This window comes from Tamandua tetradactyla, chromosome 21 (assembly GCF_023851605.1).
Source record: "Tamandua tetradactyla isolate mTamTet1 chromosome 21, mTamTet1.pri, whole genome shotgun sequence".
NCBI lineage: Eukaryota > Metazoa > Chordata > Mammalia > Pilosa > Myrmecophagidae > Tamandua > Tamandua tetradactyla.
Window position 1 is genome coordinate 42872527 of NC_135347.1, and position 10293 is coordinate 42882819.

Genomic DNA, 10293 nt, shown 5'->3' on the forward strand with positions numbered 1-10293 from the left:
AGTATGTCACTAGAAAGAAAGAAGATAAACATGGAGCTGTATAAAATAGCGAACCCTTTTGTGAATGATGACTGCAGTTAATAGTACAAATAAATAATGTTCTTCCCTGACCTAGAACAAATGTACATCACTATTAAAAAATGTTAATAATGGGGTGGTATGTGTGAAAAATACAATTAATGCAAATTAGGTCTATAGTTAACAGTAATATTGTAATATTATTTCAGTAATTTTAACAAAGGTAATATACCAAAGCTTAAATGTCAATAATGGGAAGGCATAAGGGGTGTGGGGTTTTTTCCCCAAAAGAAATGGGAATGTCCCCATATTGATTGTGGTAGTGATTGCGCAACTCTTAGATTTTACTGAGAGCCACTGATTATACACTTCATGGGTTGTATGATATGTGAATAAAACTGTTATGTATAAAAAAAGAATGAAGAAAGCTGAACAGAACTTCAGAGACCTGTGTGACATCAACAAGCATACAATATTTGTATAATGGGAATCCCAGAAAGAGAGGAAAAAGACAAAAGACAGAATGAATATTTAAAGACACAGTGACCTAAAATTCTTCGAATTTGATGAAAAACATTAATCTACACATCTAAAAGCTCAGTGAAATCCAAATAACGCAAACAAAAAAAAGATCTACACCTAGACATACCACAGTCAAATCCATTGAAAGACAAAGAATCTTGAAAGCAGCAAGAGAAAAGAGTACTCATTATTTCTCATGGCATCTTCAATAGATAACTATTTTATTTCTCATAGGAAGCCATGGAGGTCAGAAGGCAATGGGAAAATGCATCCAAAGTAGTGAAAGGAAAAAAACTGTCAACCAAAGAATTTTATAACCTGCAAAAGTATTCTTCAAATATGGAGGAGAGGTATGCAGTTCAGCTTGGCAGTTTCCACCTATGCTTTGACTGGGGAGGAATGTGGTGGTGAATGAATTGAGCAGCTGAGGGGTCAAATGCTCATGCCTCCTGTACCCGATGTTCAAGTGCAGTTAATTAACAAAAGTCAACCAAAACCTTTGAAGAATATCCTATATGAAAATGATGTCATATTCATCATGGAAAAAGCACCTTTAGAAAAGGAAGAAACAGGTCATGTTGAAGAACTATAATCTGAAGAAACTACTATTTCAGATTTCTCTACTGGTGAGAACGAATGTTGGACCACTTGTTTTACCAGTTGGGAGAGCAAGGAAGTTAATTGGACTTTATACAATCATCCACCATCCTAATATGACCTCTTTGAAGATTAGTCAACCACTTACTATCCTTCCTACCCTTTGGGTAAGATGTGACAGCTCAGATCCTGAAGGTACCTATTGGCCAGGAACTGAATTTGTGACAAAATAACAGCATTTCAGGCAATAAGGAATTGCCTGATATGCAGTCATTCATAAAGCTAATAGAAATTATTTCATAAATTGTGAAGACCTAAAGAACTCACACAAGAAAAGACATCATTTGTCTATTGTAACAATCAGGGGCTTTGCCTAGTATGGGCTCTTTAAGTCCACTATCTTGGATGCTATCCTCTCCATATCAGAAACAGCAATTATTTTGGAAATTTCCTGGAATCTTCTGGATGAAATTCTTCAAATCCCTACACTCTCTTCTATAGCAGATCTGAAGATTAAAGTGGAATCTGGAGAATCCAGAAGTTCCTTGCATCATCTTTACAGAAAACTGAAATTTCTCCTTGTTTTGGTTGATGGTTTGAGAACTATAGCTGAATGGCCCAAGCCTCTGGAAGCAAAAACTATGCTGTTGAACTTGTGCATGAACTTCTGAATTGCTTAAATAAACAGAATGGATTTGATGATTCTGCAAAAAAAAGACACAGAGACAGTCAAACATGACACTGCTGCAGTTGATTGTTCCATTAAGTGTCTTTTCAAAATACGCGGTGATCCTGATTTTGCTGAGCAGCTGTGGTTCAAAATGTTCAGTAGTGTAATTTCATGTCAAGACTTGGGAAGTGCTTCACATGATCATCCAGAGTCTACAGTGTGGTGATATACAGCCATGGCTCCTTGGTGGAAGTAACAGTTTACTATGTAAGCTAATTAATCAGTTTTATAATGCAACGGTGGACTCAGTTTCTCTTAGTGGGACTATTCCAGTGCAACTGCTTTTGAAAATTGGTTTGGAGAAAATAAAAAAAGATTATATCAGTCTTTTCATAGGTCAGGAATTTGAATCTTTGAATAATTTGGAATATATCATTTTTCCATTAATACCTATGCAAGAATAGGTTTATTGTGTTAAAAAAAACATATTCAAGAAATATTAGTCAGTTGTATACTTTCCACTAAAATTCAAAATGAGTTCCTCTTTTCTTTAACACAATCTTGCATTAAATATTATAAGCCAAACTCTCTTAATGAGCAATACATTCTCTAGCTGCCAATCAGGCCAACAGCTATAAACAACTTATATCAAAGTGGAAAACCTCAGAAATGGAGAGTGGAAAAAATAGTGGCCAAAAGAAGGTTCAAAGAGTTTGTCAACTAAGTGACAACACACCCTATAGACCCTCTGAATTTTTACAAACATGATTTTTCTAAATTAACACTAAATGGCAGCTTGGAAGAAAGGATATCTATTACTAATATGGTTACCTACAGCCAGGTGCATTTTGAGTAAAGGGTGCTTATGAGATCCTTTACAAGTCCCAGCAGAAGCCAAAAGGAATAGTATTTATCAGGGAGTCTGAAAAAAGAAATACGTAAACTTTAGAACAGAAAAAGGAGGAAGATCCTAAAGAGTCTCTATATAAAAGGAAGCTGCAAAATTGGTAATCCCATCTCAATTCTGCCTCTGAAGGGGGAGCATTAATGAAACCGCAGCAATTAGAATGCAGATGGTGCAGACTGTAGGTGCCGCAATCTCTATAGCCATCTGCACGTGACCTCATAGATGGTAAAGAGGACAACCACCACCACAGATGAGAACGTGGCCATTATTAGGGAATACAGCTTCATCCTGAAAGCTTTAACTGTACTGGAAAATTTTGGAAAATTGCACTATTAAATTTTCTAATTATTTTCATTTGCTATAAAAGAGAACCTGCTAAATTAAAGGGTATATAAAGCATTATGTTAGGGCTTTGTAAAATATTTCAGCAAGTATGGATGAAGAATGCCTAAATTTGGTTTTTTTCCCCAGATACTAGAATAAAGCTTAAATGAATATTAAAAAGAAAAAAAAAAAGAGGAGAAATTAAGGTATTACCACATGTTAGTTTCACGGGCCTGCCATAACAAAATACTGCAAACCCCAGATGGCTTAAAACAACACATATATATTGTCTCACAGTTTTGGAGGCTAGGAGTCCAAAATTAAGGTGTCAGCAAGTCCATGCTTCCTCTGATGTTTCTAGGGAATAATTTCTCCTTTGCCTCTCTCCTGGCTTCTGTGAAAACATTGGACTTCAGTCTCTGCCTCAGTTATCATATGGCCATCTTCTCTTTCTCTCTGTACAAATTTGCTCTTCTTCTAAGGTCACCAACAGAAAGACAGAGCACTGTTAAAAGTAAAGATAGAAGTAAATATAAAATAAAAATATACAAGTAAATATATAGGCATATAAATATGTTTTCTCAGTAACTCTTTTCCTTCTCCTAATTTAAAAGAAATCTGCATAAAGGAATAACTATAAAACTTTGCTGATTTTCTTAAATGTATAAAGATGTAATTTGTATGACAATAATAGCACAAAATAGGGAGAGAGAACCAAACTATATTGGAACAAAATTTTCACATACGATTGAAATTTAGTTGGTATTAATCAGAATCAAATTGTTTTAAGTTAATATTTTAATTGTAACCCTGTGGGCAACTGTTAAGAAAATACTTTTACAGATATAGCAGAATAAACAGGTAAATTAAAATGGTAATCTAGAAATATACATTTAATAGAAAAGAAGGCAGTAGTGGAAGAACAGAAAAACATAAGAGACAAAACATACAGAAAACAAACGCCAAATGGCAAAAGTAAATCCTACCTTATCAGTAATCGCATTAATATAAATGGATTAAGCACTCTAATCAAAAGGCAGAGATTGGCAGATGAATTAAAAACAAATATGATCTAACCATATGCTGAATACAAGAGATGCACTTTAGATTCAAAGACACAAATAGATTGAAAGTAAAAGGACGGGAAAAGATGTATCATGGAAACAGTAACCAAAAGAGAGCTGAGATGGTTAAATTAGCATCCAGGCTGAGATTAATAGTTCCAGCTGGGCTGGAAAGGAAATCATCATGACTCCTTCTTTCCTGCCTAATTTTTTATTTATCTGGAACTAATAATTGCCTTTTTTATTTGCCCAAATGTCCGTGTATTTACCTTTTTTTTCTAGGTTTCTTTTTTCTTTTGGCATGGGCAGGCTCTGGGAATCGAACCCTGGTGTCTGGCATGGTAGGCAAGAATGCTGCCACTGAACCACCATTGCCCACCTCACATATTTACCTTTAATTCAATCCAAACTCCTCATAAATTGTCTAAATCTCCTCTCAAAATGTCCAGATGGATCAGATATTCCATCAATTGCAACTTTCTGAAGGAGTTTCTCACAGAACCTTCTGCTATAATCAAGTATAAATGTGTTGCTTTCTGTGCATGCCTTTTTCTTGCTGAGCTTTCCTTTCACCAGCATCCAAATTATTAACTTTATCTCTGCTTCTGGTTTACCATGCTTTCCTCTTTTTTTGTTGTTTTTTTCCCTCTTTGGTAGAACTCAGCCTCCAGTAGCTTCCTGAGAACAGGGAGCAAGAGAAATAGAATTTCTTAGGCCATGCTTGTATGAAAATGTATTTATTCTAACCTGAATTTGGATTAAAATTTGGCTTGGTATAAAATTTCAGACTTTTGAAGGTATGGCTCCATTGCCTTCAAACTTCCTCTATTCCAACAAGAAGTATGAAGTAATTTTAAATCTTAATTCTTATATGTGAGCTTTATTCTCTCTCTAGAACACTGTCTCCAATGTACTGAAATTTCACAATGATGTATCTTGATATGAGTCTATTTCCTCTATTTCCTAAGGTACTCTAGGCTTTTATTTCACTGAAAACATAAAGTAAGAATTTTGCTTACATATAAAAATTTGTTGATCAGGGCAAGTAAAACAGAATTAACAAAACTCAAGCAGCAACCAGCCAGGATCTAGAGACATCATAGAACAGTTGAATCTTGGTTAACTCACAAAAGATGGGGGAAGAGGTATTTAAAGCAAATGAATGGATCACTTGTTTTAACAGGTATTCAATTCCAATTGTAGTGACTAGGGCAAAGAAACAGAGACTGGCATAATGAGGTTTTATGTTTAAGCTTGGTAGTTCTGGGTCATTTTGAGGAAAAGTTTCCACTTATCAAAATATAATAGACATTCTAGCTTGAACCAAATGTGCTAACCTGGGACAGCCTTTCAGATTCAGAATGCCTTTTATTTTTCTCGAGCATACAAACTTCTGCCACTTTCACTTTAAACATATACAAACATATATTTTTGTGAGGTATAGTTTCCTTGTAAAATTTGGTTGTATCTAAATAGGATTGGAATAAATTTAAGGAAATGTTTTCTATTATAGAAATTCTGTTGCTCAATTTCTTTTTCATTTCTTCTCATTCTTTTTCCTTGAAGCTGAAGTCAAACCATTCCAAAAACTAACAATTGTGGCCTAAAAACTTACTGAATTTTAGAGGATAGCTTCTAAAAGTAAAAAGAGATTATGATAGATGAGAGGGGGATAGATTTACTTGAGAGGTGAAAATACTTAGATTGGCTATAATTTTATTAGCAATGTCTTATCTCTGTGTAAATCTTGCAACAAAAGGATGAGAAGGCAGGTAAAATATTTAGTGTCAACTTTCACAAAGTATTATTTTCTCCTCTTCCAATCTGCGAAGATTGACAAAGGGCATTTAACAAAGAAGTTTTATTCTTTCTTATCCTATCTTGGTAAATGAACCTGGTAGACATACCTTGACGTGATTATTCTATTCCAAAACTACTTTAATTATTAGGGTAAAAAATTAATTCCTAAGGGCAGTAATACTTTAAACATTTATTGAATTTCACCACAGTGAAAACATTTGAAAGAATATGGTTCATTAGATCTGTACTCTCATTCATTGAATTTAAACATTTATCTAAAAACTGGATAAATGATAGGAAGAATAAGAAGTTTAAAGTGGGAAATTTAATATGTCCATGATTAATTCTCAATATCTTGATGTAATTAGTAAAAGCAAAGTCTATAGATGCTGAATGAGCCTTAGTAAACTCAATCTTTAGAATCATAACTCTTTGAAAATCATTTTTGATTGTAAGATTTAAGGTGATTATATTTCTAGATTCTCAAAGGATATTCTTTTTTTTTACATTTTTAAAGTTTTTTTTTGAATTCACATGTCTTACAATCCAACCTCAAGGGATGTTCTTGAACTCTCTCTTATTCAACCATTTAAAAAACTGCTAATTTTACAATTGCATAATGAGTTTACTTAGTTAAAATATGAAGAAAAAGAAAAGAAAAGTGAACAAAGAAATAAAGTGGCAACTGCTAAAGAAATTTGGGGAACAGAAGCGATCAAATATTTGGGAACAGCATTTTAACACTGAGCAAGGCAAGGAGCAGAAGCGATGCTGCAAGTTCAGCTGAAAAATGTTTATTTGCCTGAGTCACCATTGGTAACAGTGGTGCCGTTTTGAATTGAGAAGGTGCTTATCTCTTAATATTTCTCCTAAGCTTTGCCATTTATTCTCACATTTAAAAGTTAAAAAAAAAAAAGTCAAGTTGTCCTGATCTTTTGGATTTGGCATTTAAATCCTGAATTCCCACCAAAGGGTACATGTTCCTCAGAGCAGGATAGCCCTACAGATTTAAGATTTTAATTTCTACCTAAAAGTAGAATTTTGGCACTTTTCTTCCCATTTATCCCCTGACGACAGTATAGTCTGCAATGACATGCTGAGCGATGAATCATACAGGGTCTAAATGAACTCGGTGAGACATTTTATGTTGACTTCTGACTCACAAAAGTACTCTATCTTATGAGAGGATTAAACAAGCAAAATTCAAACAAACACACGAATAACTCTTATTATGAGGATGTTATTAAAGTATGTAAGTGGTTTGAATGGCCACATGCTCTTGACGACTATACCTTGTGAACATAAATTAGTTAAAAATAAATCTCCAGGTTGCTGCCAGGAGTGCAGTTTCAAGCTACTTCGGAGCACACAATTGTTCCAGGTAGTATTTACTTGGAAGTTGCTCTCATCGTGACAAATACCAAGTCATTCATAGAACATCTTTCTTTGACAAGCACTAAGCACTCCCAACATTTTATTATGAAAATCTTCAGCTTAAACAAAAATTCAGAGAACAATATATTTGAATTTAATTTTAAAAGTTTTTAATTTCATGTTTTTAAATGCAATTTAACTGAGATAAATTCACATACTATATAATCACTCACAGTATTATCATATAGCTATGCACTCATTATTACAATCAATTTTTGAACATTTTCATTACTCAAAAAAAATAGGAATAAATATAAAACTGAAAAAGAACACCCAAAACATCCCATCTCCCTCCTCCTCATTATTTATTTACTTTTTTTTTCTTATCTGTCAATACAGTGAATTAAAAGAGTGAAAAAGCTTTTTACAATCACATGGTCACACCTTTACGCTCTATAGTTATTTGATCATCTTCAAGAATCAGGGCTATTGGATTACAGTTCAACAGTTTCAGTTATTTCCCTATAGTTACTCTAATACACCAAAAACTGAGAGGAGATATCTGTATATTGCATACAAATAACCCCAAGAATGACCTCTCAACCCTATTTGAAATCTCTCAGCCACTGAAATGTTACTTTGTTTCATTTCTCTTCCCCTTTTTGGTCAAAAAGACTTTTTCACTCCCAAAATGCCAGGGTCAGGCTCCACCCCTGGAGTCAAGTCCCAGGTTGCCAGGGAGATCAATCAACACCTCAGGGAGTCATGTCCCATGTAGGGGAAAGGGTAGTGAGCTATCTGCAGAGTTGGCTTAGACAGAGAGGCCACATCTGAGCAACAAAAGAGGTTCTCTGGGGGTGTCTCTTAAGCATAATTATAAATAGGCTTAGCTTCTACTTTGCAGGAACAAGTTTCATAAGGGCAAGCCTCAAGATTGAGGACCTGGCCCATCAGCTTGGCAGTCCCCAGTGCTTGTGAGAATATCAGGTCTTCCCTAGGTGTGGAAATTTACTATTTCTACCTTCTCCCCTAGTCCCTCAAGGAGACTTTGCAAATACTTTTTAAAACTGCTACCCAGATTATTCTGGGATGTATCAGGACATCACACCAACCCGTACAAACCAACAAGATTTCACTGTCTATTCAAGGTTCCCTGTAGTTATGGTGTTCAAAGAGGCTGACCATACAAATTAGATTAGATACTGTGTTACCAAAAATATAAATTTTGCACCAAATAAACATCTCTTCCTTTGGTCTCAAACACAAGTTGAAGTTTTAATATGCAGTCAAGTTTATCCTTTACTCTGTGTTCTGCTTAGTCCTAACTGGGTCAGCTTCATTCATATCCCTAATTGAAAGCTGATCATTTTTTTCAATGATTTTAAGAGCTTCTCTGTGGGGTACTGCTGACTTTCAGAGCTGCAGAACTCTACCTCTGAGTCTCAGGTGCCCCACAGATATCCAAAGTTCCAGAGAACAACTAGATTCTACACAAAGAACTCAACATCTCAGTTTAGAAATCAGCATTTACAGCTCTGGAATAGAATTTACACAAGCATTTGAGTATTGGTCTGGGTTGAATTGTCTGTTGCTAATTTTTAATTTTATTGCTTTATAATGAAAAAATGAGGTCTTTATAGTCTTTACTTTAAAAAATTATCAGCATTTTTTGGTGTGGCCTAAAATATGATCAATTTGTTCAAAGTTCCATGGATTCTTGAAAAGCAATTTATGCTCTAGTTTCATTCTTTTCCCCAGAGCCTGACCCTGTGTTACAGCATCCTGCACCTGAATTTTAGGAAGTAGAAGTTTCTTTTGATGTCTGACATAGCCTTGACTAAGATTCCTAGCTTCTGTGCTACTGGAGCATTCTGTCTTGTTATTGGTAAATTTCCCTGTGCAAAGTATATCAGCCTATAAATAAGATAGTAACTATTCAGACACTAGCTAGTGTAAAGGAATATTGGATAAAGTAGAGGAATTGGCATTTGACACAGACCCAAAAGACAACAGAGAAGATTGAGGTAGATTCCAGACTTATACAGTACTAAAAGCTATACCTGACTGGAGGTGTCACAGACTACCCAGGGAAGAGGGATTAGAGTTACTACCAGAATATACAGCATGTTACATGCATTTTGCTGTAGAGTCTTGCTTAATTGTCTGATAAACTTTATTTAGTTAATTTTACAGTCATCATAGTTTATTTTGGGTTATTACCAAAGCCCAATTAAAAGAACTCATGAGATTTTTAGCTTGAATCTGGTGGATTCAATTTACAGCTTGCATCCAGATATGTAAGCCATAAGAGAGCAGTCCAGGCAGATAGCAGGTCCTCTTATAGAATGTTACATCAATAAGGTCTGTTTCTGTCTTCTTTGTGCCACGTGTTACACTCTTAATTTAGAACTGGTGCTTTACTCAGTGCACCCTAACAGGTAGCACACTCTAACAGCGAATTCATGCACAGCCATTATTGCCATCTTAGAGACACTTGCTTAAGAACTTTCCAAATTGATCTGGCCTTTCATTTACTAGGTGCTTGTTTAAAATTTTCCAATTGAAATTTTGAAATAAGATATGTTACCAAATTTAGACAAAGTTAAGGGATTTTGGTAAAGCATAAAATGACTGACTCTTTGGCCTCAATACTGCCACATAAAAAAGCAGGCAGGCCATGTTTCTTGAAGATGATTGTATAATGATATAGTTTTTGCAATGTGACTGTGATTGTGAAAACTTTGTGTCTGATGTTCCTTTTATCTACGGTATAGACGGATGAGTAAAACATATGGATTAAAAATAAATAAACAATAAGCAGAACAAATGTTAAAATAAATTTAGTAGATTGAAATGCTTGTGATCAATGAAAGAGAATGATAAGGGGTATAGAAAAAAATAGGGGAAACAAAGGCTAAAATGTATTGGGTAGATGGAAATACTAGCAGTCAATGAGAGGAAGGGGTAAGGGGTATGGTATTATGAGTTTTTTTCTTTTCATTTCTTTTTCTGAATTG

General features: G+C 34.7%; 1 pseudogene; it reads left to right on the forward strand.

Annotated features, from left to right (window-relative positions):
* Positions 1-976: 976 nt before the first annotated feature.
* Positions 977-2663, forward strand: LOC143665193 (protein zwilch homolog pseudogene; annotated as a pseudogene).
* Positions 2664-10293: the final 7630 nt, after the last annotated feature.